This window comes from Carassius gibelio, chromosome B15, assembly GCF_023724105.1.
Source record: "Carassius gibelio isolate Cgi1373 ecotype wild population from Czech Republic chromosome B15, carGib1.2-hapl.c, whole genome shotgun sequence".
In the NCBI taxonomy this organism is placed as follows: Eukaryota; Metazoa; Chordata; class Actinopteri; order Cypriniformes; family Cyprinidae; genus Carassius; species Carassius gibelio.
Window position 1 is genome coordinate 17458340 of NC_068410.1, and position 24454 is coordinate 17482793.

General features: G+C 50.5%; 50 non-coding genes across 50 annotated transcripts; all 50 read right to left on the reverse strand.

Annotated features, from left to right (window-relative positions):
* Nucleotides 1-478: 478 nt before the first annotated feature.
* trnat-cgu (transfer RNA threonine (anticodon CGU)) lies at nucleotides 479-552 on the reverse strand. Its single transcript has one exon. It is a non-coding gene; the product is annotated as a tRNA-Thr (tRNA).
* A 486-nt stretch (nucleotides 553-1038) lies between these two features.
* trnat-agu (transfer RNA threonine (anticodon AGU)) lies at nucleotides 1039-1112 on the reverse strand. The gene has a single exon. It is a non-coding gene; the product is annotated as a tRNA-Thr (tRNA).
* A 486-nt stretch (nucleotides 1113-1598) lies between these two features.
* Nucleotides 1599-1672, reverse strand: trnat-agu (transfer RNA threonine (anticodon AGU)). Its single transcript has one exon. It is a non-coding gene; the product is annotated as a tRNA-Thr (tRNA).
* Nucleotides 1673-1787: 115 nt separating this feature from the next.
* trnar-ucu (transfer RNA arginine (anticodon UCU)) lies at nucleotides 1788-1877 on the reverse strand. The gene is given in 2 exon segments: nucleotides 1788-1823; nucleotides 1841-1877. It is a non-coding gene; the product is annotated as a tRNA-Arg (tRNA).
* Nucleotides 1878-2056: 179 nt separating this feature from the next.
* trnat-ugu (transfer RNA threonine (anticodon UGU)) lies at nucleotides 2057-2130 on the reverse strand. The gene has a single exon. It is a non-coding gene; the product is annotated as a tRNA-Thr (tRNA).
* A 506-nt stretch (nucleotides 2131-2636) lies between these two features.
* trnat-cgu (transfer RNA threonine (anticodon CGU)) lies at nucleotides 2637-2710 on the reverse strand. The gene has a single exon. It is a non-coding gene; the product is annotated as a tRNA-Thr (tRNA).
* A 486-nt stretch (nucleotides 2711-3196) lies between these two features.
* On the reverse strand, nucleotides 3197-3270 carry trnat-agu (transfer RNA threonine (anticodon AGU)). Its single transcript has one exon. It is a non-coding gene; the product is annotated as a tRNA-Thr (tRNA).
* A 114-nt stretch (nucleotides 3271-3384) lies between these two features.
* Nucleotides 3385-3474, reverse strand: trnar-ucu (transfer RNA arginine (anticodon UCU)). The gene is given in 2 exon segments: nucleotides 3385-3420; nucleotides 3438-3474. It is a non-coding gene; the product is annotated as a tRNA-Arg (tRNA).
* A 179-nt stretch (nucleotides 3475-3653) lies between these two features.
* On the reverse strand, nucleotides 3654-3727 carry trnat-ugu (transfer RNA threonine (anticodon UGU)). The gene has a single exon. It is a non-coding gene; the product is annotated as a tRNA-Thr (tRNA).
* Nucleotides 3728-4233: 506 nt separating this feature from the next.
* On the reverse strand, nucleotides 4234-4307 carry trnat-cgu (transfer RNA threonine (anticodon CGU)). The gene has a single exon. It is a non-coding gene; the product is annotated as a tRNA-Thr (tRNA).
* Nucleotides 4308-4793: 486 nt separating this feature from the next.
* Nucleotides 4794-4867, reverse strand: trnat-agu (transfer RNA threonine (anticodon AGU)). The gene has a single exon. It is a non-coding gene; the product is annotated as a tRNA-Thr (tRNA).
* A 114-nt stretch (nucleotides 4868-4981) lies between these two features.
* Nucleotides 4982-5071, reverse strand: trnar-ucu (transfer RNA arginine (anticodon UCU)). Its single transcript is given in 2 exon segments — nucleotides 4982-5017; nucleotides 5035-5071. It is a non-coding gene; the product is annotated as a tRNA-Arg (tRNA).
* A 180-nt stretch (nucleotides 5072-5251) lies between these two features.
* Nucleotides 5252-5325, reverse strand: trnat-ugu (transfer RNA threonine (anticodon UGU)). Its single transcript has one exon. It is a non-coding gene; the product is annotated as a tRNA-Thr (tRNA).
* A 506-nt stretch (nucleotides 5326-5831) lies between these two features.
* trnat-cgu (transfer RNA threonine (anticodon CGU)) lies at nucleotides 5832-5905 on the reverse strand. Its single transcript has one exon. It is a non-coding gene; the product is annotated as a tRNA-Thr (tRNA).
* Nucleotides 5906-6391: 486 nt separating this feature from the next.
* On the reverse strand, nucleotides 6392-6465 carry trnat-agu (transfer RNA threonine (anticodon AGU)). The gene has a single exon. It is a non-coding gene; the product is annotated as a tRNA-Thr (tRNA).
* Nucleotides 6466-6579: 114 nt separating this feature from the next.
* trnar-ucu (transfer RNA arginine (anticodon UCU)) lies at nucleotides 6580-6669 on the reverse strand. Its single transcript is given in 2 exon segments — nucleotides 6580-6615; nucleotides 6633-6669. It is a non-coding gene; the product is annotated as a tRNA-Arg (tRNA).
* A 179-nt stretch (nucleotides 6670-6848) lies between these two features.
* trnat-ugu (transfer RNA threonine (anticodon UGU)) lies at nucleotides 6849-6922 on the reverse strand. The gene has a single exon. It is a non-coding gene; the product is annotated as a tRNA-Thr (tRNA).
* Nucleotides 6923-7428: 506 nt separating this feature from the next.
* trnat-cgu (transfer RNA threonine (anticodon CGU)) lies at nucleotides 7429-7502 on the reverse strand. The gene has a single exon. It is a non-coding gene; the product is annotated as a tRNA-Thr (tRNA).
* A 486-nt stretch (nucleotides 7503-7988) lies between these two features.
* On the reverse strand, nucleotides 7989-8062 carry trnat-agu (transfer RNA threonine (anticodon AGU)). The gene has a single exon. It is a non-coding gene; the product is annotated as a tRNA-Thr (tRNA).
* A 114-nt stretch (nucleotides 8063-8176) lies between these two features.
* On the reverse strand, nucleotides 8177-8266 carry trnar-ucu (transfer RNA arginine (anticodon UCU)). Its single transcript is given in 2 exon segments — nucleotides 8177-8212; nucleotides 8230-8266. It is a non-coding gene; the product is annotated as a tRNA-Arg (tRNA).
* Nucleotides 8267-8969: 703 nt separating this feature from the next.
* Nucleotides 8970-9043, reverse strand: trnat-cgu (transfer RNA threonine (anticodon CGU)). The gene has a single exon. It is a non-coding gene; the product is annotated as a tRNA-Thr (tRNA).
* A 486-nt stretch (nucleotides 9044-9529) lies between these two features.
* Nucleotides 9530-9603, reverse strand: trnat-agu (transfer RNA threonine (anticodon AGU)). The gene has a single exon. It is a non-coding gene; the product is annotated as a tRNA-Thr (tRNA).
* A 486-nt stretch (nucleotides 9604-10089) lies between these two features.
* trnat-agu (transfer RNA threonine (anticodon AGU)) lies at nucleotides 10090-10163 on the reverse strand. The gene has a single exon. It is a non-coding gene; the product is annotated as a tRNA-Thr (tRNA).
* Nucleotides 10164-10669: 506 nt separating this feature from the next.
* trnat-cgu (transfer RNA threonine (anticodon CGU)) lies at nucleotides 10670-10743 on the reverse strand. Its single transcript has one exon. It is a non-coding gene; the product is annotated as a tRNA-Thr (tRNA).
* A 486-nt stretch (nucleotides 10744-11229) lies between these two features.
* On the reverse strand, nucleotides 11230-11303 carry trnat-agu (transfer RNA threonine (anticodon AGU)). The gene has a single exon. It is a non-coding gene; the product is annotated as a tRNA-Thr (tRNA).
* Nucleotides 11304-11418: 115 nt separating this feature from the next.
* Nucleotides 11419-11508, reverse strand: trnar-ucu (transfer RNA arginine (anticodon UCU)). Its single transcript is given in 2 exon segments — nucleotides 11419-11454; nucleotides 11472-11508. It is a non-coding gene; the product is annotated as a tRNA-Arg (tRNA).
* Nucleotides 11509-11687: 179 nt separating this feature from the next.
* Nucleotides 11688-11761, reverse strand: trnat-ugu (transfer RNA threonine (anticodon UGU)). The gene has a single exon. It is a non-coding gene; the product is annotated as a tRNA-Thr (tRNA).
* A 506-nt stretch (nucleotides 11762-12267) lies between these two features.
* On the reverse strand, nucleotides 12268-12341 carry trnat-cgu (transfer RNA threonine (anticodon CGU)). The gene has a single exon. It is a non-coding gene; the product is annotated as a tRNA-Thr (tRNA).
* Nucleotides 12342-12827: 486 nt separating this feature from the next.
* trnat-agu (transfer RNA threonine (anticodon AGU)) lies at nucleotides 12828-12901 on the reverse strand. Its single transcript has one exon. It is a non-coding gene; the product is annotated as a tRNA-Thr (tRNA).
* Nucleotides 12902-13016: 115 nt separating this feature from the next.
* Nucleotides 13017-13106, reverse strand: trnar-ucu (transfer RNA arginine (anticodon UCU)). Its single transcript is given in 2 exon segments — nucleotides 13017-13052; nucleotides 13070-13106. It is a non-coding gene; the product is annotated as a tRNA-Arg (tRNA).
* Nucleotides 13107-13285: 179 nt separating this feature from the next.
* On the reverse strand, nucleotides 13286-13359 carry trnat-ugu (transfer RNA threonine (anticodon UGU)). The gene has a single exon. It is a non-coding gene; the product is annotated as a tRNA-Thr (tRNA).
* A 344-nt stretch (nucleotides 13360-13703) lies between these two features.
* trnat-cgu (transfer RNA threonine (anticodon CGU)) lies at nucleotides 13704-13777 on the reverse strand. The gene has a single exon. It is a non-coding gene; the product is annotated as a tRNA-Thr (tRNA).
* A 643-nt stretch (nucleotides 13778-14420) lies between these two features.
* trnat-ugu (transfer RNA threonine (anticodon UGU)) lies at nucleotides 14421-14494 on the reverse strand. The gene has a single exon. It is a non-coding gene; the product is annotated as a tRNA-Thr (tRNA).
* Nucleotides 14495-15000: 506 nt separating this feature from the next.
* On the reverse strand, nucleotides 15001-15074 carry trnat-cgu (transfer RNA threonine (anticodon CGU)). Its single transcript has one exon. It is a non-coding gene; the product is annotated as a tRNA-Thr (tRNA).
* A 486-nt stretch (nucleotides 15075-15560) lies between these two features.
* Nucleotides 15561-15634, reverse strand: trnat-agu (transfer RNA threonine (anticodon AGU)). Its single transcript has one exon. It is a non-coding gene; the product is annotated as a tRNA-Thr (tRNA).
* Nucleotides 15635-16120: 486 nt separating this feature from the next.
* On the reverse strand, nucleotides 16121-16194 carry trnat-agu (transfer RNA threonine (anticodon AGU)). Its single transcript has one exon. It is a non-coding gene; the product is annotated as a tRNA-Thr (tRNA).
* Nucleotides 16195-16700: 506 nt separating this feature from the next.
* On the reverse strand, nucleotides 16701-16774 carry trnat-cgu (transfer RNA threonine (anticodon CGU)). Its single transcript has one exon. It is a non-coding gene; the product is annotated as a tRNA-Thr (tRNA).
* Nucleotides 16775-17260: 486 nt separating this feature from the next.
* Nucleotides 17261-17334, reverse strand: trnat-agu (transfer RNA threonine (anticodon AGU)). Its single transcript has one exon. It is a non-coding gene; the product is annotated as a tRNA-Thr (tRNA).
* A 115-nt stretch (nucleotides 17335-17449) lies between these two features.
* trnar-ucu (transfer RNA arginine (anticodon UCU)) lies at nucleotides 17450-17539 on the reverse strand. Its single transcript is given in 2 exon segments — nucleotides 17450-17485; nucleotides 17503-17539. It is a non-coding gene; the product is annotated as a tRNA-Arg (tRNA).
* A 180-nt stretch (nucleotides 17540-17719) lies between these two features.
* Nucleotides 17720-17793, reverse strand: trnat-ugu (transfer RNA threonine (anticodon UGU)). Its single transcript has one exon. It is a non-coding gene; the product is annotated as a tRNA-Thr (tRNA).
* A 506-nt stretch (nucleotides 17794-18299) lies between these two features.
* On the reverse strand, nucleotides 18300-18373 carry trnat-cgu (transfer RNA threonine (anticodon CGU)). The gene has a single exon. It is a non-coding gene; the product is annotated as a tRNA-Thr (tRNA).
* Nucleotides 18374-19016: 643 nt separating this feature from the next.
* trnat-ugu (transfer RNA threonine (anticodon UGU)) lies at nucleotides 19017-19090 on the reverse strand. The gene has a single exon. It is a non-coding gene; the product is annotated as a tRNA-Thr (tRNA).
* A 506-nt stretch (nucleotides 19091-19596) lies between these two features.
* Nucleotides 19597-19670, reverse strand: trnat-cgu (transfer RNA threonine (anticodon CGU)). Its single transcript has one exon. It is a non-coding gene; the product is annotated as a tRNA-Thr (tRNA).
* A 643-nt stretch (nucleotides 19671-20313) lies between these two features.
* On the reverse strand, nucleotides 20314-20387 carry trnat-ugu (transfer RNA threonine (anticodon UGU)). The gene has a single exon. It is a non-coding gene; the product is annotated as a tRNA-Thr (tRNA).
* A 506-nt stretch (nucleotides 20388-20893) lies between these two features.
* Nucleotides 20894-20967, reverse strand: trnat-cgu (transfer RNA threonine (anticodon CGU)). The gene has a single exon. It is a non-coding gene; the product is annotated as a tRNA-Thr (tRNA).
* Nucleotides 20968-21453: 486 nt separating this feature from the next.
* trnat-agu (transfer RNA threonine (anticodon AGU)) lies at nucleotides 21454-21527 on the reverse strand. Its single transcript has one exon. It is a non-coding gene; the product is annotated as a tRNA-Thr (tRNA).
* Nucleotides 21528-22170: 643 nt separating this feature from the next.
* Nucleotides 22171-22244, reverse strand: trnat-ugu (transfer RNA threonine (anticodon UGU)). Its single transcript has one exon. It is a non-coding gene; the product is annotated as a tRNA-Thr (tRNA).
* Nucleotides 22245-22750: 506 nt separating this feature from the next.
* On the reverse strand, nucleotides 22751-22824 carry trnat-cgu (transfer RNA threonine (anticodon CGU)). The gene has a single exon. It is a non-coding gene; the product is annotated as a tRNA-Thr (tRNA).
* A 633-nt stretch (nucleotides 22825-23457) lies between these two features.
* Nucleotides 23458-23531, reverse strand: trnat-ugu (transfer RNA threonine (anticodon UGU)). The gene has a single exon. It is a non-coding gene; the product is annotated as a tRNA-Thr (tRNA).
* A 506-nt stretch (nucleotides 23532-24037) lies between these two features.
* On the reverse strand, nucleotides 24038-24111 carry trnat-cgu (transfer RNA threonine (anticodon CGU)). The gene has a single exon. It is a non-coding gene; the product is annotated as a tRNA-Thr (tRNA).
* Nucleotides 24112-24454: the final 343 nt, after the last annotated feature.

Consider the following 24454-nt stretch of genomic DNA (forward strand, 5'->3'; position numbering starts at 1 on the left):
TGTTCGGCAGCAGCTGAGGGGTGGTTGGCAAATGAAATCGCATGTTGCTGTGACGCTCCTCTGTACCGCATGATTGCGCAAAGCAAAACCATACAACCCAAGGTGGTGTTTGATAACCAGCAAAGACAGTGCTGAGATTTGAATTCAGTATGTCCTATTTACTACACAAGCTTTAACCAACTAAGCCACGGCGCCAACCTGCACACACTCTCTCAGGGAGGGGCACTTAGAGGATTAAAGCATCCAGATAAGAGGCCAACGGCCAGGCTCTGCACAGCAATGGCCTCATCTGGCCGTCTAGAAGTCCAGTTTGCTATCTATTGTACCACAGAGCCTGTCAGCAAGTGTTGACCTGTTCAAAAGAGCGTCAGCATTATCAGGATCTGGTTTGGAAATGCAATCGCCTGCTGCCTTTGCTATCCCTGTTTGCAGTCCGATCTCAGAAAAGCACATGCTTGAGGCACACAGGGGACGCTAAAGGCACCGCTGGGATTTGAACCCAGGATCTCCTGTTTACGAGACAGACGCTTTAACCAACTAAGCCACGGCGCCAAGCAGAGCCCTAAAGCTCTGGGAGGGTGAGTAAGTTGATCAAAACATCCAGCGGTGAGGACAAAGGTCCACGTGCTGGTCAGCTTATGAGATTTTTCACAACTTTCTGTTGCCAGAGGGCATAAGCGTGCAATTTAATGATAAACGAAAGGCAAGAAGTCACCAATCTGTTTTGACTCAAACCCACAAACTTTAAATGGCCTCACACCGGAGACTAATAGCCCAATGCGCTACACTCTGCGCCACGTGCAGCAGCTCCTTCCAGGCTTGCAGCAGTCCTAAACCAAGGATCACCTGTTTGCAAGGCAAGCTCTTTGACCAGCTGAGCCATGCTGCATCGCTGAGATGACTCTGGCCAGTATTGTTCGGCAGCATCTGAGGGGTGGTTCGCAAATTAAATTGCATGCTGCTCTGGCACTCCTCTGCACCCCCTTTTTTACGGAGAGCAAAACCTCACAGCCCAAGGCGTCACTTGATCACCAGCAAAGGCACCGCTGGGATTCGAACCCAGGATCTCCTGTTTACTAGACAGACGCTTTAACCAACTAAGCCACGGCGCCAAGCAGAGCCCTACAGCTCTGGGAGGGTGAGTAAGTTGATCAAAACATCCAGCGGTGAGGACAAAGGTCCACGTGCTGGTCAGCTTATGAGATTTTTCACAACTTTCTGTTGCCAGAGGGCATAAGCGTGCAATTTAATGATAAACGAAAGGCAAGAAGTCACCAATCTGTTTTGACTCAAACCCACAAACTTTAAATGGCCTCACACCGGAGACTAATAGCCCAATGCGCTACACTCTGCGCCACGTGCAGCAGCTCCTTCCAGGCTTGCAGCAGTCCTAAACCAAGGATCACCTGTTTGCAAGGCAAGCTCTTTGACCAGCTGAGCCATGCTGCATCGCTGAGATGACTCTGGCCAGTATTGTTCGGTAGCATCTGAGGGGTGGTTCGCAAATTAAATTGCATGCTGCTCTGGCACTCCTCTGCACCCCCTTTTTTACGGAGAGCAAAACCTCACAGCCCAAGGCGTCACTTGATCACCAGCAAAGGCACCGCTGGGATTCGAACCCTGGATCTCCTGTTTACTAGACAGGCGCTTTAACCAACTAAGCCACGGCGCCAACTTGCATGTACCTGCCAAGAAAGTGAGATTTAGAGTTTTATAAGTCCGGAGGGGCAGGCCAGAGAGCATATGTGTTTGTTGGCCAAGCGCCATTAACAGAAAGCCAAAAGCAACGACTCTGGTGGGACTCGAACCCACAACCTTTGAATGGCCTCATCTGGCAGTCTAGAAGTCCAATGCGCTATCCATTGCGCCACAGAGCCACGTGTGGAGTTTTTTTTTCCTGGCTGTTCCAGTGCGTTGAATTGAGTTCAGGTATTTGGGGAGCGGGAAGGACAAGATATGTGGGCCTCTCTGCAATTGGTATGTGGTTGGAAAAGCGGAGTATCTGTAAGGGCTTCCTTTCCCAGAAAGAACCCACAGAGCAGAGCCACCTGTTAAAAGGCACCGCTGGGAATCGAACCCAGGATCTCCTGTTTACAAGACAAGCGCTTTGACCAGCTAAGCCACGGCGCCCTGCTGCGTTGTTGACTTGGGTCAGAATTGTTCGGCAGCAGCTGAGGGGTGGTTGGCAAATGAAATCGCATGTTGCTCTGACGCTCCTCTGTACCGCATGATTGCGCAAAGCAAAACCATACAACCCAAGGTGGTGTTTGATAACCAGCAAAGACAGTGCTGAGATTTGAATTCAGTATGTCCTATTTACTACACAAGCTTTAACCAACTAAGCCACGGCGCCAACCTGCACACACTCTCTCAGGGAGGGGCACTTAGAGGATTAAAGCATCCAGATAAGAGGCCAACGGCCAGGCTCTGCACAGCAATGGCCTCATCTGGCCGTCTAGAAGTCCAGTTTGCTATCTATTGTACCACAGAGCCTGTCAGCAAGTGTTGACCTGTTCAAAAGAGCGTCAGCATTATCAGGATCTGGTTTGGAAATGCAATCGCCTGCTGCCTTTGCTATCCCTGTTTGCAGTCCGATCTCAGAAAAGCACATGCTTGAGGCACACAGGGGACGCTAAAGGCACCGCTGGGATTTGAACCCAGGATCTCCTGTTTACGAGACAGACGCTTTAACCAACTAAGCCACGGCGCCAAGCAGAGCCCTACAGCTCTGGGAGGGTGAGTAAGTTGATCAAAACATCCAGCGGTGAGGACAAAGGTCCACGTGCTGGTCAGCTTATGAGATTTTTCACAACTTTCTGTTGCCAGAGGGCATAAGCGTGCAATTTAATGATAAACGAAAGGCAAGAAGTCACCAATCTGTTTTGACTCAAACCCACAAACTTTAAATGGCCTCACACCGGAGACTAATAGCCCAATGCGCTACACTCTGCGCCATGTGCAGCAGCTCCTTCCAGGCTTGCAGCAGTCCTAAACCAAGGATCACCTGTTTGCAAGGCAAGCTCTTTGACCAGCTGAGCCATGCTGCATCGCTGAGATGACTCTGGCCAGTATTGTTCGGCAGCATCTGAGGGGTGGTTCGCAAATTAAATTGCATGCTGCTCTGGCACTCCTCTGCACCCCCTTTTTTACGGAGAGCAAAACCTCACAGCCCAAGGCGTCACTTGATCACCAGCAAAGGCACCGCTGGGATTCGAACCCAGGATCTCCTGTTTACTAGACAGGCGCTTTAACCAACTAAGCCACGGCGCCAACTTGCATGTACCTGCCAAGAAAGTGAGATTTAGAGTTTTATAAGTCCGGAGGGGTGGCCAGAGAGCATATGTGTTTGTTGGCCAAGCGCCATTAACAGAAAGCCAAAAGCAACGACTCTGGTGGGACTCGAACCCACAACCTTTGAATGGCCTCATCTGGCAGTCTAGAAGTCCAATGCGCTATCCATTGCGCCACAGAGCCACGTGTGGAGTTTTTTTTTCCTGGCTGTTCCAGTGCGTTGAATTGAGTTCAGGTATTTGGGGAGCGGGAAGGACAAGATATGTGGGCCTCTCTGCAATTGGTATGTGGTTGGAAAAGCGGAGTATCTGTAAGGGCTTCCTTTTCCAGAAAGAACCCACAGAGCAGAGCCACCTGTTAAAAGGCACCGCTGGGAATCGAACCCAGGATCTCCTGTTTACAAGACAAGCGCTTTGACCAGCTAAGCCACGGCGCCCTGCTGCGTTGTTGACTTGGGTCAGAATTGTTCGGCAGCAGCTGAGGGGTGGTTGGCAAATGAAATCGCATGTTGCTCTGACGCTCCTCTGTACCGCATGATTGCGCAAAGCAAAACCATACAACCCAAGGTGGTGTTTGATAACCAGCAAAGACAGTGCTGAGATTTGAATTCAGTATGTCCTATTTACTACACAAGCTTTAACCAACTAAGCCACGGCGCCAACCTGCACACACTCTCTCAGGGATGGGCACTTAGAGGATTAAAGCATCCAGATAAGAGGCCAACGGCCAGGCTCTGCACAGCAATGGCCTCATCTGGCCGTCTAGAAGTCCAGTTTGCTATCTATTGTACCACAGAGCCTGTCAGCAAGTGTTGACCTGTTCAAAAGAGCGTCAGCATTATCAGGATCTGGTTTGGAAATGCAATCGCCTGCTGCCTTTGCTATCCCTGTTTGCAGTCCGATCTCAGAAAAGCACATGCTTGAGGCACACAGGGGACGCTAAAGGCACCGCTGGGATTTGAACCCAGGATCTCCTGTTTACGAGACAGACGCTTTAACCAACTAAGCCACGGCGCCAAGCAGAGCCCTACAGCTCTGGGAGGGTGAGTAAGTTGATCAAAACATCCAGCGGTGAGGACAAAGGTCCACGTGCTGGTCAGCTTATGAGATTTTTCACAACTTTCTGTTGCCAGAGGGCATAAGCGTGCAATTTAATGATAAACGAAAGGCAAGAAGTCACCAATCTGTTTTGACTCAAACCCACAAACTTTAAATGGCCTCACACCGGAGACTAATAGCCCAATGCGCTACACTCTGCGCCACGTGCAGCAGCTCCTTCCAGGCTTGCAGCAGTCCTAAACCAAGGATCACCTGTTTGCAAGGCAAGCTCTTTGACCAGCTGAGCCATGCTGCATCGCTGAGATGACTCTGGCCAGTATTGTTCGGCAGCATCTGAGGGGTGGTTCGCAAATTAAATTGCATGCTGCTCTGGCACTCCTCTGCACCCCCTTTTTTACGGAGAGCAAAACCTCACAGCCCAAGGCGTCACTTGATCACCAGCAAAGGCACCGCTGGGATTCGAACCCAGGATCTCCTGTTTACTAGACAGGCGCTTTAACCAACTAAGCCACGGCGCCAACTTGCATGTACCTGCCAAGAAAGTGAGATTTAGAGTTTTATAAGTCCGGAGGGGTGGCCAGAGAGCATATGTGTTTGTTGGCCAAGCGCCATTAACAGAAAGCCAAAAGCACCGACTCTGGTGGGACTCGAACCCACAACCTTTGAATGGCCTCATCTGGCAGTCTAGAAGTCCAATGCGCTATCCATTGCGCCACAGAGCCACGTGTGGAGTTTTTTTTTTCCTGGCTGTTCCAGTGCGTTGAATTGAGTTCAGGTATTTGGGGAGCGGGAAGGACAAGATATGTGGGCCTCTCTGCAATTGGTATGTGGTTGGAAAAGCGGAGTATCTGTAAGGGCTTCCTTTCCCAGAAAGAACCCACAGAGCAGAGCCACCTGTTAAAAGGCACCGCTGGGAATCGAACCCAGGATCTCCTGTTTACAAGACAAGCGCTTTGACCAGCTAAGCCACGGCGCCCTGCTGCGTTGTTGACTTGGGTCAGAATTGTTCGGCAGCAGCTGAGGGGTGGTTGGCAAATGAAATCGCATGTTGCTCTGACGCTCCTCTGTACCGCATGATTGCGCAAAGCAAAACCATACAACCCAAGGTGGTGTTTGATAACCAGCAAAGACAGTGCTGAGATTTGAATTCAGTATGTCCTATTTACTACACAAGCTTTAACCAACTAAGCCACGGCGCCAACCTGCACACACTCTCTCAGGGAGGGGCACTTAGAGGATTAAAGCATCCAGATAAGAGGCCAACGGCCAGGCTCTGCACAGCAATGGCCTCATCTGGCCGTCTAGAAGTCCAGTTTGCTATCTATTGTACCACAGAGCCTGTCAGCAAGTGTTGACCTGTTCAAAAGAGCGTCAGCATTATCAGGATCTGGTTTGGAAATGCAATCGCCTGCTGCCTTTGCTATCCCTGTTTGCAGTCCGATCTCAGAAAAGCACATGCTTGAGGCACACAGGGGACGCTAAAGGCACCGCTGGGATTTGAACCCAGGATCTCCTGTTTACGAGACAGACGCTTTAACCAACTAAGCCACGGCGCCAAGCAGAGCCCTACAGCTCTGGGAGGGTGAGTAAGTTGATCAAAACATCCAGCGGTGAGGACAAAGGTCCACGTGCTGGTCAGCTTATGAGATTTTTCACAACTTTCTGTTGCCAGAGGGCATAAGCGTGCAATTTAATGATAAACGAAAGGCAAGAAGTCACCAATCTGTTTTGACTCAAACCCACAAACTTTAGATGGCCTCACACCGGAGACTAATAGCCCAATGCGCTACACTCTGCGCCACGTGCAGCAGCTCCTTCCAGGCTTGCAGCAGTCCTAAACCAAGGATCACCTGTTTGCAAGGCAAGCTCTTTGACCAGCTGAGCCATGCTGCATCGCTGAGATGACTCTGGCCAGTATTGTTCGGCAGCATCTGAGGGGTGTTTCGCAAATTAAATTGCATGCTGCTCTGGCACTCCTCTGTACCCCCTTTTTTACGGAGAGCAAAACCTCACAGCCCAAGGCGTCACTTGATCACCAGCAAAGGCACCGCTGGGATTCGAACCCAGGATCTCCTGTTTACTAGACAGGCGCTTTAACCAACTAAGCCACGGCGCCAACTTGCATGTACCTGCCAAGAAAGTGAGATTTAGAGTTTTATAAGTCCGGAGGGGTGGCCAGAGAGCATATGTGTTTGTTGGCCAAGCGCCATTAACAGAAAGCCAAAAGCAACGACTCTGGTGGGACTCGAACCCACAACCTTTGAATGGCCTCATCTGGCAGTCTAGAAGTCCAATGCGCTATCCATTGCGCCACAGAGCCACGTGTGGAGTTTTTTTTTCCTGGCTGTTCCAGTGCGTTGAATTGAGTTCAGGTATTTGGGGAGAGGGAAGGACAAGATATGTGGGCCTCTCTGCAATTGGTATGTGGTTGGAAAAGCGGAGTATCTGTAAGGGCTTCCTTTCCCAGAAAGAACCCACAGAGCAGAGCCACCTGTTAAAAGGCACCGCTGGGAATCGAACCCAGGATCTCCTGTTTACAAGACAAGCGCTTTGACCAGCTAAGCCACGGCGCCCTGCTGCGTTGTTGACTTGGGTCAGAATTGTTCGGCAGCAGCTGAGGGGTGGTTGGCAAATGAAATCGCATGTTGCTCTGACGCTCCTCTGTACCGCATGATTGCGCAAAGCAAAACCATACAACCCAAGGTGGTGTTTGATAACCAGCAAAGACAGTGCTGAGATTTGAATTCAGTATGTCCTATTTACTACACAAGCTTTAACCAACTAAGCCACGGCGCCAACCTGCACACACTCTCTCAGGGAGGGGCACTTAGAGGATTAAAGCATCCAGATAAGAGGCCAACGGCCAGGCTCTGCACAGCAATGGCCTCATCTGGCCGTCTAGAAGTCCAGTTTGCTATCTATTGTACCACAGAGCCTGTCAGCAAGTGTTGACCTGTTCAAAAGAGCGTCAGCATTATCAGGATCTGGTTTGGAAATGCAATCGCCTGCTGCCTTTGCTATCCCTGTTTGCAGTCCGATCTCAGAAAAGCACATGCTTGAGGCACACAGGGGACGCTAAAGGCACCGCTGGGATTTGAACCCAGGATCTCCTGTTTACGAGACAGACGCTTTAACCAACTAAGCCACGGCGCCAAGCAGAGCCCTACAGCTCTGGGAGGGTGAGTAAGTTGATCAAAACATCCAGCGGTGAGGACAAAGGTCCACGTGCTGGTCAGCTTATGAGATTTTTCACAACTTTCTGTTGCCAGAGGGCATAAGCGTGCAATTTAATGATAAACGAAAGGCAAGAAGTCACCAATCTGTTTTGACTCAAACCCACAAACTTTAAATGGCCTCACACCGGAGACTAATAGCCCAATGCGCTACACTCTGCGCCACGTGCAGCAGCTCCTTCCAGGCTTGCAGCAGTCCTAAACCAAGGATCACCTGTTTGCAAGGCAAGCTCTTTGACCAGCTGAGCCATGCTGCATCGCTGAGATGACTCTGGCCAGTATTGTTCGGCAGCATCTGAGGGGTGGTTCGCAAATTAAATTGCATGCTGCTCTGGCACTCCTCTGCACCCCCTTTTTTACGGAGAGCAAAACCTCACAGCCCAAGGCGTCACTTGATCACCAGCAAAGGCACCGCTGGGATTCGAACCCAGGATCTCCTGTTTACTAGACAGGCGCTTTAACCAACTAAGCCACGGCGCCAACTTGCATGTACCTGCCAAGAAAGTGAGATTTAGAGTTTTATAAGTCCGGAGGGGTGGCCAGAGAGCATATGTGTTTGTTGGCCAAGCGCCATTAACAGAAAGCCAAAAGCACCGACTCTGGTGGGACTCGAACCCACAACCTTTGAATGGCCTCATCTGGCAGTCTAGAAGTCCAATGCGCTATCCATTGCGCCACAGAGCCACGTGTGGAGTTTTTTTTTTCCTGGCTGTTCCAGTGCGTTGAATTGAGTTCAGGTATTTGGGGAGCGGGAAGGACAAGATATGTGGGCCTCTCTGCAATTGGTATGTGGTTGGAAAAGCGGAGTATCTGTAAGGGCTTCCTTTCCCAGAAAGAACCCACAGAGCAGAGCCACCTGTTAAAAGGCACCGCTGGGAATCCTGCTGCGTTGTTGACTTGGGTCAGAATTGTTCGGCAGCAGCTGAGGGGTGGTTGGCAAATGAAATCGCATGTTGCTGTGACGCTCCTCTGTACCGCATGATTGCGCAAAGCAAAACCATACAACCCAAGGTGGTGTTTGATAACCAGCAAAGACAGTGCTGAGATTTGAATTCAGTATGTCCTATTTACTACACAAGCTTTAACCAACTAAGCCACGGCGCCAACCTGCACACACTCTCTCAGGGAGGGGCACTTAGAGGATTAAAGCATCCAGATAAGAGGCCAACGGCCAGGCTCTGCACAGCAATGGCCTCATCTGGCCGTCTAGAAGTCCAGTTTGCTATCTATTGTACCACAGAGCCTGTCAGCAAGTGTTGACCTGTTCAAAAGAGCGTCAGCATTATCAGGATCTGGTTTGGAAATGCAATCGCCTGCTGCCTTTGCTATCCCTGTTTGCAGTCCGATCTCAGAAAAGCACATGCTTGAGGCACACAGGGGACGCTAAAGGCACCGCTGGGATTTGAACCCAGGATCTCCTGTTTACGAGACAGACGCTTTAACCAACTAAGCCACGGCGCCAAGCAGAGCCCTACAGCTCTGGGAGGGTGAGTAAGTTGATCAAAACATCCAGCGGTGAGGACAAAGGTCCACGTGCTGGTCAGCTTATGAGATTTTTCACAACTTTCTGTTGCCAGAGGGCATAAGCGTGCAATTTAATGATAAACGAAAGGCAAGAAGTCACCAATCTGTTTAGACTCAAACCCACAAACTTTAAATGGCCTCACACCGGAGACTAATAGCCCAATGCGCTACACTCTGCGCCACGTGCAGCAGCTCCTTCCAGGCTTGCAGCAGTCCTAAACCAAGGATCACCTGTTTGCAAGGCAAGCTCTTTGACCAGCTGAGCCATGCTGCATCGCTGAGATGACTCTGGCCAGTATTGTTCGGCAGCATCTGAGGGGTGGTTCGCAAATTAAATTGCATGCTGCTCTGGCACTCCTCTGCACCCCCTTTTTTACGGAGAGCAAAACCTCACAGCCCAAGGCGTCACTTGATCACCAGCAAAGGCACCGCTGGGATTCGAACCCAGGATCTCCTGTTTACTAGACAGACGCTTTAACCAACTAAGCCACGGCGCCAAGCAGAGCCCTACAGCTCTGGGAGGGTGAGTAAGTTGATCAAAACATCCAGCGGTGAGGACAAAGGTCCACGTGCTGGTCAGCTTATGAGATTTTTCACAACTTTCTGTTGCCAGAGGGCATAAGCGTGCAATTTAATGATAAACGAAAGGCAAGAAGTCACCAATCTGTTTTGACTCAAACCCACAAACTTTAAATGGCCTCACACCGGAGACTAATAGCCCAATGCGCTACACCCTGCGCCACGTGCAGCAGCTCCTTCCAGGCTTGCAGCAGTCCTAAACCAAGGATCACCTGTTTGCAAGGCAAGCTCTTTGACCAGCTGAGCCATGCTGCATCGCTGAGATGACTCTGGCCAGTATTGTTCGGCAGCATCTGAGGGGTGGTTCGCAAATTAAATTGCATGCTGCTCTGGCACTCCTCTGCAACCCCTTTTTTACGGAGAGCAAAACCTCACAGCCCAAGGCGTCACTTGATCACCAGCAAAGGCACCGCTGGGATTCGAACCCAGGATCTCCTGTTTACTAGACAGGCGCTTTAACCAGCTAAGCCACGGCGCCCTGCTGCGTTGTTGACTTGGGTCAGAATTGTTCGGCAGCAGCTGAGGGGTGGTTGGCAAATGAAATCGCATGTTGCTCTGACGCTCCTCTGTACCGCATGATTGCGCAAAGCAAAACCATACAACCCAAGGTGGTGTTTGATAACCAGCAAAGACAGTGCTGAGATTTGAATTCAGTATGTCCTATTTACTACACAAGCTTTAACCAACTAAGCCACGGCGCCAACCTGCACACACTCTCTCAGGGAGGGGCACTTAGAGGATTAAAGCATCCAGATAAGAGGCCAACGGCCAGTCTCTGCACAGCAATGGCCTCATCTGGCCGTCTAGAAGTCCAGTTTGCTATCTATTGTACCACAGAGCCTGTCAGCAAGTGTTGACCTGTTCAAAAGAGCGTCAGCATTATCAGGATCTGGTTTGGAAATGCAATCGCCTGCTGCCTTTGCTATCCCTGTTTGCAGTCCGATCTCAGAAAAGCACATGCTTGAGGCACACAGGGGACGCTAAAGGCACCGCTGGGATTTGAACCCAGGATCTCCTGTTTACGAGACAGACGCTTTAACCAACTAAGCCACGGCGCCAAGCAGAGCCCTACAGCTCTGGGAGGGTGAGTAAGTTGATCAAAACATCCAGCGGTGAGGACAAAGGTCCACGTGCTGGTCAGCTTATGAGATTTTTCACAACTTTCTGTTGCCAGAGGGCATAAGCGTGCAATTTAATGATAAACGAAAGGCAAGAAGTCACCAATCTGTTTTGACTCAAACCCACAAACTTTAAATGGCCTCACACCGGAGACTAATAGCCCAATGCGCTACACTCTGCGCCACGTGCAGCAGCTCCTTCCAGGCTTGCAGCAGTCCTAAACCAAGGATCACCTGTTTGCAAGGCAAGCTCTTTGACCAGCTGAGCCATGCTGCATCGCTGAGATGACTCTGGCCAGTATTGTTCGGTAGCATCTGAGGGGTGGTTCGCAAATTAAATTGCATGCTGCTCTGGCACTCCTCTGCACCCCCTTTTTTACGGAGAGCAAAACCTCACAGCCCAAGGCGTCACTTGATCACCAGCAAAGGCACCGCTGGGATTCGAACCCTGGATCTCCTGTTTACTAGACAGGCGCTTTAACCAACTAAGCCACGGCGCCAACTTGCATGTACCTGCCAAGAAAGTGAGATTTAGAGTTTTATAAGTCCGGAGGGGCAGGCCAGAGAGCATATGTGTTTGTTGGCCAAGCGCCATTAACAGAAAGCCAAAAGCAACGACTCTGATGGGACTCGAACCCACAACCTTTGAATGGCCTCATCTGGCAGTCTAGAAGTCCAATGCGCTATCCATTGCGCCACAGAGCCACGTGTGGAGTTTTTTTTTCCTGGCTGTTCCAGTGCGTTGAATTGAGTTCAGGTATTTGGGGAGCGGGAAGGACAAGATATGTGGGCCTCTCTGCAATTGGTATGTGGTTGGAAAAGCGGAGTATCTGTAAGGGCTTCCTTTCCCAGAAAGAACCCACAGAGCAGAGCCACCTGTTAAAAGGCACCGCTGGGAATCGAACCCAGGATCTCCTGTTTACAAGACAAGCGCTTTGACCAGCTAAGCCACGGCGCCCTGCTGCGTTGTTGACTTGGGTCAGAATTGTTCGGCAGCAGCTGAGGGGTGGTTGGCAAATGAAATCGCATGTTGCTCTGACGCTCCTCTGTACCGCATGATTGCGCAAAGCAAAACCATACAACCCAAGGTGGTGTTTGATAACCAGCAAAGACAGTGCTGAGATTTGAATTCAGTATGTCCTATTTACTACACAAGCTTTAACCAACTAAGCCACGGCGCCAACCTGCACACACTCTCTCAGGGAGGGGCACTTAGAGGATTAAAGCATCCAGATAAGAGGCCAACGGCCAGGCTCTGCACAGCAATGGCCTCATCTGGCCGTCTAGAAGTCCAGTTTGCTATCTATTGTACCACAGAGCCTGTCAGCAAGTGTTGACCTGTTCAAAAGAGCGTCAGCATTATCAGGATCTGGTTTGGAAATGCAATCGCCTGCTGCCTTTGCTATCCCTGTTTGCAGTCCGATCTCAGAAAAGCACATGCTTGAGGCACACAGGGGACGCTAAAGGCACCGCTGGGATTTGAACCCAGGATCTCCTGTTTACGAGACAGACGCTTTAACCAACTAAGCCACGGCGCCAAGCAGAGCCCTACAGCTCTGGGAGGGTGAGTAAGTTGATCAAAACATCCAGCGGTGAGGACAAAGGTCCACGTGCTGGTCAGCTTATGAGATTTTTCACAACTTTCTGTTGCCAGAGGGCATAAGCGTGCAATTTAATGATAAACGAAAGGCAAGAAGTCACCAATCTGTTTTGACTCAAACCCACAAACTTTAAATGGCCTCACACCGGAGACTAATAGCCCAATGCGCTACACTCTGCGCCACGTGCAGCAGCTCCTTCCAGGCTTGCAGCAGTCCTAAACCAAGGATCACCTGTTTGCAAGGCAAGCTCTTTGACCAGCTGAGCCATGCTGCATCGCTGAGATGACTCTGGCCAGTATTGTTCGGTAGCATCTGAGGGGTGGTTCGCAAATTAAATTGCATGCTGCTCTGGCACTCCTCTGCACCCCCTTTTTTACGGAGAGCAAAACCTCACAGCCCAAGGCGTCACTTGATCACCAGCAAAGGCACCGCTGGGATTCGAACCCAGGATCTCCTGTTTACTAGACAGGCGCTTTAACCAACTAAGCCACGGCGCCAACTTGCATGTACCTGCCAAGAAAGTGAGATTTAGAGTTTTATAAGTCCGGAGGGGCAGGCCAGAGAGCATATGTGTTTGTTGGCAAAGCGCCATTAACAGAAAGCCAAAAGCAACGACTCTGGTGGGACTCGAACCCACAACCTTTGAATGGCCTCATCTGGCAGTCTAGAAGTCCAATGCGCTATCCATTGCGCCACAGAGCCACGTGTGGAGTTTTTTTTTCCTGGCTGTTCCAGTGCGTTGAATTGAGTTCAGGTATTTGGGGAGCGGGAAGGACAAGATATGTGGGCCTCTCTGCAATTGGTATGTGGTTGGAAAAGCGGAGTATCTGTAAGGGCTTCCTTTCCCAGAAAGAACCCACAGAGCAGAGCCACCTGTTAAAAGGCACCGCTGGGAATCGAACCCAGGATCTCCTGTTTACAAGACAAGCGCTTTGACCAGCTAAGCCACGGCGCCCTGCTGCGTTGTTGACTTTGGTCAGAATTGTTCGGCAGCAGCTGAGGGGTGGTTGGCAAATGAAATCGCATGTTGCTCTGACGCTCCTCTGTACCGCATGATTGCGCAAAGCAATAAGAGGCCAACGGCCAGGCTCTGCACAGCAATGGCCTCATCTGGCCGTCTAGAAGTCCAGTTTGCTATCTATTGTACCACAGAGCCTGTCAGCAAGTGTTGACCTGTTCAAAAGAGCGTCAGCATTATCAGGATCTGGTTTGGAAATGCAATCGCCTGCTGCCTTTGCTATCCCTGTTTGCAGTCCGATCTCAGAAAAGCACATGCTTGAGGCACACAGGGGACGCTAAAGGCACCGCTGGGATTTGAACCCAGGATCTCCTGTTTACGAGACAGACGCTTTAACCAACTAAGCCACGGCGCCAAGCAGAGCCCTACAGCTCTGGGAGGGTGAGTAAGTTGATCAAAACATCCAGCGGTGAGGACAAAGGTCCACGTGCTGGTCAGCTTATGAGATTTTTCACAACTTTCTGTTGCCAGAGGGCATAAGCGTGCAATTTAATGATAAACGAAAGGCAAGAAGTCACCAATCTGTTTTGACTCAAACCCACAAACTTTAAATGGCCTCACACCGGAGACTAATAGCCCAAAGCGCTACACTCTGCGCCACGTGCAGCAGCTCCTTCCAGGCTTGCAGCAGTCCTAAACCAAGGATCACCTGTTTGCAAGGCAAGCTCTTTGACCAGCTGAGCCATGCTGCATCGCTGAGATGACTCTGGCCAGTATTGTTCGGCAGCATCTGAGGGGTGGTTCGCAAATTAAATTGCATGCTGCTCTGACACTCCTCTGCACCCCCTTTTTTACGGAGAGCAAAACCTCACAGCCCAAGGCGTCACTTGATCACCAGCAAAGGCACCGCTGGGATTCGAACCCAGGATCTCCTGTTTACTAGACAGGCACTTTAACCAACTAGGCCTCTCTGCAATTGGTATGTGGTTGGAAAAGCGGAGTATCTGTAAGGGCTTCCTTTCCCAGAAAGAACCCACAGAGCAGAGCCACCTGTTAAAAGGCACCGCTGGGAATCGAACCCAGGATCTCCTGTTTACAAGACAAGCGCTTTGACCAGCTAAGCCACGGCACCCTGCTGCGTTGTTGACTTGGGTCAGAATTGTTCGGCAGCAGCTGAGGGGTGGTTGGCAAATGAAATCGCATGTTGCTGTGACGCTCCTCTGTACCGCATGATTGCGCAAAGCAAAACCATACAACCCAAGGTGGTGTTTGATAACCAGCAAAGACAGTGCTGAGATTTGAATTCAGTATGTCCTATTTACTACACAAGCTTTAACCAACTAAGCCACGGCGCCAACCTGCACACACTCTCTCAGGGAGGGGCACTTAGAGGATTAAAGCATCCAGATAAGAGGCCAACGGCCAGGCTCTGCACAGCAATGGCCTCATCTGGCCGTCTAGAAGTCCAGTTTGCTATCTATTGTACCACAGAGCCTGTCAGCAAGTGTTGACCTGTTCAAAAGAGCGTCAGCATTATCAGGATCTGGTTTGGAAATGCAATCGCCTGCTGCCTTTGCTATCCCTGTTTGCAGTCCGATCTCAGAAAAGCACATGCTTGAGGCACACAGGGGACGCTAAAGGCACCGCTGGGATTTGAACCCAGGATCTTCTGTTTACGAGACAGACGCTTTAACCAACTAAGCCACGGCGCCAAGCAGAGCCCTACAGCTCTGGGAGGGTGAGTAAGTTGATCAAAACATCCAGCGGTGAGGACAAAGGTCCACGTGCTGGTCAGCTTATGAGATTTTTCACAACTTTCTGTTGCCAGAGGGCATAAGCGTGCAATTTAATGATAAACGAAAGGCAAGAAGTCACCAATCTGTTTTGACTCAAACCCACAAACTTTAAATGGCCTCACACCGGAGACTAATAGCCCAAAGCGCTACACTCTGCGCCACGTGCAGCAGCTCCTTCCAGGCTTGCAGCAGTCCTAAACCAAGGATCACCTGTTTGAAAGGCAAGCTCTTTGACCAGCTGAGCCATGCTGCATCGCTGAGATGACTCTGGCCAGTATTGTTCGGCAGCATCTGAGGGGTGGTTCGCAAATTAAATTGCATGCTGCTCTGGCACTCCTCTGCACCCCCTTTTTTACGGAGAGCAAAACCTCACAGCCCAAGGCGTCACTTGATCACCAGCAAAGGCACCGCTGGGATTCGAACCCAGGATCTCCTGTTTACTAGACAGACGCTTTAACCAACTAAGCCACGGCGCCAAGCAGAGCCCTACAGCTCTGGGAGGGTGAGTAAGTTGATCAAAACATCCAGCGGTGAGGACAAAGGTCCACGTGCTGGTCAGCTTATGAGATTTTTCACAACTTTCTGTTGCCAGAGGGCATAAGCGTGCAATTTAATGATAAACGAAAGGCAAGAAGTCACCAATCTGTTTTGACTCAAACCCACAAACTTTAAATGGCCTCACACCGGAGACTAATAGCCCAATGCGCTACACTCTGCGCCACGTGCAGCAGCTCCTTCCAGGCTTGCAGCAGTCCTAAACCAAGGATCACCTGTTTGCAAGGCAAGCTCTTTGACCAGCTGAGCCATGCTGCATCGCTGAGATGACTCTGGCCAGTATTGTTCGGCAGCATCTGAGGGGTGGTTCGCAAATTAAATTGCATGCTGCTCTGGCACTCCTCTGCAACCCCTTTTTTACGGAGAGCAAAACCTCACAGCCCAAGGCGTCACTTGATCACCAGCAAAGGCACCGCTGGGATTCGAACCCAGGATCTCCTGTTTACTAGACAGGCGCTTTAACCAGCTAAGCCACGGCGCCCTGCTGCGTTGTTGACTTGGGTCAGAATTGTTCGGCAGCAGCTGAGGGGTGGTTGGCAAATGAAATCGCATGTTGCTCTGACGCTCCTCTGTACCGCATGATTGCGCAAAGCAAAACCATACAACCCAAGGTGGTGTTTGATAACCAGCAAAGACAGTGCTGAGATTTGAATTCAGTATGTCCTATTTACTACACAAGCTTTAACCAACTAAGCCACGGCGCCAACCTGCACACACTCTCTCAGGGAGGGGCACTTAGAGGATTAAAGCATCCAGATAAGAGGCCAACGGCCAGTCTCTGCACAGCAATGGCCTCATCTGGCCGTCTAGAAGTCCAGTTTGCTATCTATTGTACCACAGAGCCTGTCAGCAAGTGTTGACCTGTTCAAAAGAGCGTCAGCATTATCAGGATCTGGTTTGGAAATGCAATCGCCTGCTGCCTTTGCTATCCCTGTTTGCAGTCCGATCTCAGAAAAGCACATGCTTGAGGCACAAAGGGGACGCTAAAGGCACCGCTGGGATTTGAACCCAGGATCTCCTGTTTACGAGACAGACGCTTTAACCAACTAAACCACGGCGCCAAGCAGAGCCCTACAGCTCTGGGAGGGTGAGTAAGTTGATCAAAACATCCAGCGGTGAGGACAAAGGTCCACGTGCTGGTCAGCTTATGAGATTTTTCACAACTTTCTGTTGCCAGAGGGCATAAGCGTGCAATTTAATGATAAACGAAAGGCAAGAAGTCACCAATCTGTTTTGACTCAAACCCACAAACTTTAAATGGCCTCACACCGGAGACTAATAGCCCAATGCGCTACACTCTGCGCCACGTGCAGCAGCTCCTTCCAGGCTTGCAGCAGTCCTAAACCAAGGATCACCTGTTTGCAAGGCAAGCTCTTTGACCAGCTGAGCCATGCTGCATCGCTGAGATGACTCTGGCCAGTATTGTTCGGCAGCATCTGAGGGGTGGTTCGCAAATTAAATTGCATGCTGCTCTGGCACTCCTCTGCACCCCCTTTTTTACGGAGAGCAAAACCTCACAGCCCAAGGCGTCACTTGATCACCAGCAAAGGCACCGCTGGGATTCGAACCCAGGATCTCCTGTTTACTAGACAGGCGCTTTAACCAACTAAGCCACGGCGCCAACTTGCATGTACCTGCCAAGAAAGTGAGATTTAGAGTTTTATAAGTCCGGAGGGGCAGGCCAGAGAGCATATGTGTTTGTTGGCCAAGCGCCATTAACAGAAAGCCAAAAGCAACGACTCTGGTGGGACTCGAACCCACAACCTTTGAATGGCCTCATCTGGCAGTCTAGAAGTCCAATGCGCTATCCATTGCGCCACAGAGCCACGTGTGGAGTTTTTTTTTTCCTGGCTGTTCCAGTGCGTTGAATTGAGTTCAGGTATTTGGGGAGCGGGAAGGACAAGATATGTGGGCCTCTCTGCAATTGGTATGTGGTTGGAAAAGCGGAGTATCTGTAAGGGCTTCCTTTCCCAGAAAGAACCCACAGAGCAGAGCCACCTGTTAAAAGGCACCGCTGGGAATCGAACCCAGGATCTCCTGTTTACAAGACAAGCGCTTTGACCAGCTAAGCCACGACGCCCTGCTGCGTTGTTGACTTGGGTCAGAATTGTTCGGCAGCAGCTGAGGGGTGGTTGGCAAATGAAATCGCATGTTGCTGTGACGCTCCTCTGTACCGCATGATTACGCAAAGCAAAACCATACAACCCAAGGTGGTGTTTGATAACCAGCAAAGACAGTGCTGAGATTTGAATTCAGTATGTCCTATTTACTACACAAGCTTTAACCAACTAAGCCACGGCGCCAACCTGCACACACTCTCTCAGGGAGGGGCACTTAGAGGATTAAAGCATCCAGATAAGAGGCCAACGGCCAGGCTCTGCACAGCAATGGCCTCATCTGGCCGTCTAGAAGTCCAGTTTGCTATCTATTGTACCACAGAGCCTGTCAGCAAGTGTTGACCTGTTCAAAAGAGCGTCAGCATTATCAGGATCTGGTTTGGAAATGCAATCGCCTGCTGCCTTTGCTATCCCTGTTTGCAGTCCGATCTCAGAAAAGCACATGCTTGAGGCACACAGGGGACGCTAAAGGCACTGCTGGGATTTGAACCCAGGATCTCCTGTTTACGAGACAGACGCTTTAACCAACTAAGCCACGGCGCCAAGCAGAGCCCTACAGCTCTGGGAGGGTGAGTAAGTTGATCAAAACATCCAGCGGTGAGGACAAAGGTCCACGTGCTGGTCAGCTTATGAGATTTTTCACAACTTTCTGTTGCCAGAGGGCATAAGCGTGCAATTTAATGATAAACGAAAGGCAAGAAGTCACCAATCTGTTTTGACTCAAACCCACAAACTTTAAATGGCCTCACACCGGAGACTAATAGCCCAAAGCGCTACACTCTGCGCCACGTGCAGCAGCTCCTTCCAGGCTTGCAGCAGTCCTAAACCAAGGATCACCTGTTTGCAAGGCAAGCTCTTTGACCAGCTGAGCCATGCTGCATCGCTGAGATGACTCTGGCCAGTATTGTTCGGCAGCATCTGAGGGGTGGTTCGCAAATTAAATTGCATGCTGCTCTGACACTCCTCTGCACCCCCTTTTTTACGGAGAGCAAAACCTCACAGCCCAAGGCGTCACTTGATCACCAGCAAAGGCACCGCTGGGATTCGAACCCAGGATCTCCTGTTTACTAGACAGGCGCTTTAACCAACTAGGCCTCTCTGCAATTGGTATGTGGTTGGAAAAGCAGAGTATCTGTAAGGGCTTCCTTTCCCAGAAAGAACCCACAGAGCAGAGCCACCTGTTTAAAGGCACCGCTGGGAATCGAACCCAGGATCTCCTGTTTACAAGTCAAGTGCTTTGACCAGCTAAGCCACGGCGCCCTGCTGCGTTGTTGACTTGGGTCAGAATTGTTCGGCAGCAGCTGAGGGGTGGTTGGCAAATGAAATCGCATGTTGCTGTGACGCTCCTCTGTACCGCATGATTGCGCAAAGCAAAACCATACAACCCAAGGTGGTGTTTGATAACCAGCAAAGACAGTGCTGAGATTTGAATTCAGTATGTCCTATTTACTACACAAGCTTTAACCAACTAAGCCACGGCGCCAACCTGCACACACTCTCTCAGGGAGGGGCACTTAGAGGATTAAAGCATCCAGATAAGAGGCCAACGGCCAGGCTCTGCACAGCAATGGCCTCATCTGGCCGTCTAGAAGTCCAGTTTGCTATCTATTGTACCACAGAGCCTGTCAGCAAGTGTTGACCTGTTCAAAAGAGCATCAGCATTATCAGGATCTGGTTTGGAAATGCAATCGCCTGCTGCCTTTGCTATCCCTGTTTGCAGTCCGATCTCAGAAAAGCACATGCTGGAGGCACACAGGGGACGCTAAAGGCACCGCTGGGATTTGAACCCAGGATCTCCTGTTTACGAGACAGACGCTTTAACCAACTAAGCCACGGCGCCAAGCAGAGCCCTACAGCTCTGGGAGGGTGAGTAAGTTGATCAAAACATCCAGCGGTGAGGACAAAGGTCCACGTGCTGGTCAGCTTATGAGATTTTTCACAACTTTCTGTTGCCAGAGGGCATAAGCGTGCAATTTAATGATAAACGAAAGGCAAGAAGTCACCAATCTGTTTTGACTCAAACCCACAAACTTTAAATGGCCTCACACCGGAGACTAATAGCCCAATGCGCTACACTCTGCGCCACGTGCAGCAGCTCCTTCCAGGCTTGCAGCAGTCCTAAACCAAGGATCACCTGTTTGCAAGGCAAGCTCTTTGACCAGCTGAGCCATGCTGCATCGCTGAGATGACTCTGGCCAGTATTGTTCGGCAGCATCTGAGGGGTGGTTCGCAAATTAAATTGCATGCTGCTCTGGCACTCCTCTGCACCCCCTTTTTTACGGAGAGCAAAACCTCACAGCCCAAGGCGTCACTTGATCACCAGCAAAGGCACCGCTGGGATTCGAACCCAGGATCTCCTGTTTACTAGACAGGCGCTTTAACCAACTAGGCCTCTCTGCAATTGGTATGTGGTTGGAAAAGCGGAGTATCTGTAAGGGCTTCCTTTCCCAGAAAGAACCCACAGAGCAGAGCCACCTGTTAAAAGGCACCGCTGGGAATCGAACCCAGGATCTCCTGTTTACAAGACAAGTGCTTTGACCAGCTAAGCCACGGCACCCTGCTGCGTTGTTGACTTGGGTCAGAATTGTTCGGCAGCAGCTGAGGGGTGGTTGGCAAATGAAATCGCATGTTGCTGTGACGCTCCTCTGTACCGCATGATTGCGCAAAGCAAAACCATACAACCCAAGGTGGTGTTTGATAACCAGCAAAGACAGTGCTGAGATTTGAATTCAGTATGTCCTACTTACTACACAAGCTTTAACCAACTAAGCCACGGCGCCAACCTGCACACACTCTCTCAGGGAGGGGCACTTAGAGGATTAAAGCATCCAGATAAGAGGCCAACGGCCAGGCTCTGCACAGCAATGGCCTCATCTGGCCGTCTAGAAGTCCAGTTTGCTATCTATTGTACCACAGAGCCTGTCAGCAAGTGTTGACCTGTTCAAAAGAGCGTCAGCATTATCAGGATCTGGTTTGGAAATGCAATCGCCTGCTGCCTTTGCTATCCCTGTTTGCAGTCCGATCTCAGAAAAGCACATGCTTGAGGCACACAGGGGACGCTAAAGGCACCGCTGGGATTTGAACCCAGCATCTCCTGTTTACGAGACAGACGCTTTAACCAACTAAGCCACGGCGCCAAGCAGAGCCCTACAGCTCTGGGAGGGTGAGTAAGTTGATCAAAACATCCAGCGGTGAGGACAAAGGTCCACGTGCTGGTCAGCTTATGAGATTTTTCACAACTTTCTGTTGCCAGAGGGCATAAGCGTGCAATTTAATGATAAACGAAAGGCAAGAAGTCACCAATCTGTTTTGACTCAAACCCACAAACTTTAAATGGCCTCACACCGGAGACTAATAGCCCAATGCGCTACACTCTGCGCCACGTGCAGCAGCTCCTTCCAGGCTTGCAGCAGTCCTAAACCAAGGATCACCTGTTTGCAAGGCAAGCTCTTTGACCAGCTGAGCCATGCTGCATCGCTGAGATGACTCTGGCCAGTATTGTTCGGCAGCATCTGAGGGGTGGTTCGCAAATTAAATTGCATGCTGCTCTGGCACTCCTCTGCACCCCCTTTTTTACGGAGAGCAAAACCTCACAGCCCAAGGCGTCACTTGATCACCAGCAAAGGCACCGCTGGGATTCGAACCCAGGATCTCCTGTTTACTAGACAGACGCTTTAACCAACTAAGCCACGGCGCCAAGCAGAGCCCTACAGCTCTGGGAGGGTGAGTAAGTTGATCAAAACATCCAGCGGTGAGGACAAAGGTCCACGTGCTGGTCAGCTTATGAGATTTTTCACAACTTTCTGTTGCCAGAGGGCATAAGCGTGCAATTTAATGATAAACGAAAGGCAAGAAGTCACCAATCTGTTTTGACTCAAACCCACAAACTTTAAATGGCCTCACACCGGAGACTAATAGCCCAAAGCGCTACACTCTGCGCCACGTGCAGCAGCTCCTTCCAGGCTTGCAGCAGTCCTAAACCAAGGATCACCTGTTTGCAAGGCAAGCTCTTTGACCAGCTGAGCCATGCTGCATCGCTGAGATGACTCTGGCCAGTATTGTTCGGCAGCATCTGAGGGGTGGTTCGCAAATTAAATTGCATGCTGCTCTGACACTCCTCTGCACCCCCTTTTTTACGGAGAGCAAAACCTCACAGCCCAAGGCGTCACTTGATCACCAGCAAAGGCACCGCTGGGATTCGAACCCAGGATCTCCTGTTTACTAGACAGGCGCTTTAACCAACTAGGCCTCTCTGCAATTGGTATGTGGTTGGAAAAGCGGAGTATCTGTAAGGGCTTCCTTTCCCAGAAAGAACCCACAGAGCAGAGCCACCTGTTAAAAGGCACCGCTGGGAATCGAACCCAGGATCTCCTGTTTACAAGACAAGTGCTTTGACCAGCTAAGCCACGGCGCCCTGCTGCGTTGTTGACTTGGGTCAGAATTGTTCGGCAGCAGCTGAGGGGTGGTTGGCAAATGAAATCGCATGTTGCTGTGACGCTCCTCTGTACCGCATGATTGCGCAAAGCAAAACCATACAACCCAAGGTGGTGTTTGATAACCAGCAAAGACAGTGCTGAGATTTGAATTCAGTATGTCCTATTTACTACACAAGCTTTAACCAACTAAGCCACGGCGCCAACCTGCACACACTCTCTCAGGGAGGGGCACTTAGAGGATTAAAGCATCCAGATAAGAGGCCAACGGCCAGGCTCTGCACAGCAATGGCCTCATCTGGCCATCTAGAAGTCCAGTTTGCTATCTATTGTACCACAGAGCCTGTCAGCAAGTGTTGACCTGTTCAAAAGAGCGTCAGCATTATCAGGATCTGGTTTGGAAATGCAATCGCCTGCTGCCTTTGCTATCCCTGTTTGCAGTCCGATCTCAGAAAAGCACATGCTTGAGGCACACAGGGGACGCTAAAGGCACCGCTGGGATTTGAACCCAGGATCTCCTGTTTACGAGACAGACGCTTTAACCAACTAAGCCACGGCGCCAAGCAGAACCCTACAGCTCTGGGAGGGTGAGTAAGTTGATCAAAACATCCAGCGGTGAGGACAAAGGTCCACGTGCTGGTCAGCTTATGAGATTTTTCACAACTTTCTGTTGCCAGAGAGCATAAGCGTGCAATTTAATGATAAACGAAAGGCAAGAAGTCACCAATCTGTTTTGACTCAAACCCACAAACTTTAAATGGCCTCACACCGGAGACTAATAGCCCAATGCGCTACACGTGCAGCAGCTCCTTCCAGGCTTGCAGCAGTCCTAAACCAAGGATCACCTGTTTGCAAGGCAAGCTCTTTGACCAGCTGAGCCATGCTGCATCGCTGAGATGACTCTGGCCAGTATTGTTCGGCAGCATCTGAGGGGTGGTTCGCAAATTAAATTGCATGCTGCTCTGGCACTCCTCTGCACCCCCTTTTTTACGGAGAGCAAAACCTCACAGCCCAAGGCGTCACTTGATCACCAGCAAAGGCACCGCTGGGATTCGAACCCAGGATCTCCTGTTTACTAGACAGGCGCTTTAACCAACTAGGCCTCTCTGCAATTGGTATGTGGTTGGAAAAGCGGAGTATCTGTAAGGGCTTCCTTTCCCAGAAAGAACCCACAGAGCAGAGCCACCTGTTAAAAGGCACCGCTGGGAATCGAACCCAGGATCTCCTGTTTACAAGACAAGTGCTTTGACCAGCTAAGCCACGGCGCCCTGCTGCGTTGTTGACTTGGGTCAGAATTGTTCGGCAGCAGCTGAGGGGTGGTTGGCAAATGAAATCGCATGTTGCTGTGACGCTCCTCTGTACCGCATGATTGCGCAAAGCAAAACCATACAACCCAAGGTGGTGTTTGATAACCAGCAAAGACAGTGCTGAGATTTGAATTCAGTATGTCCTATTTACTACACAAGCTTTAACCAACTAAGCCACGGCGCCAACCTGCACACACTCTCTCAGGGAGGGGCACTTAGAGGATTAAAGCATCCAGATAAGAGGCCAACGGCCAGGCTCTGCACAGCAATGGCCTCATCTGGCCGTCTAGAAGTCCAGTTTGCTATCTATTGTACCACAGAGCCTGTCAGCAAGTGTTGACCTGTTCAAAAGAGCGTCAGCATTATCAGGATCTGGTTTGGAAATGCAATCGCCTGCTGCCTTTGCTATCCCTGTTTGCAGTCCGATCTCAGAAAAGCACATGCTTGAGGCACACAGGGGACGCTAAAGGCATCGCTGGGATTTGAACCCAGGATCTCCTGTTTACGAGACAGACGCTTTAACCAACTAAGCCACGGCGCCAAGCAGAGCCCTACAGCTCTGGGAGGGTGAGTAAGTTGATCAAAACATCCAGCGGTGAGGACAAAGGTCCACGTGCTGGTCAGCTTATGAGATTTTTCACAACTTTCTGTTGCCAGAGGGCATAAGCGTGCAATTTAATGATAAACGAAAGGCAAGAAGTCACCAATCTGTTTTGACTCAAACCCACAAACTTTAAATGGCCTCACACCGGAGACTAATAGCCCAATGCGCTACACTCTGCGCCACGTGCAGCAGCTCCTTCCAGGCTTGCAGCAGTCCTAAACCAAGGATCACCTGTTTGCAAGGCAAGCTCTTTGACCAGCTGAGCCATGCTGCATCGCTG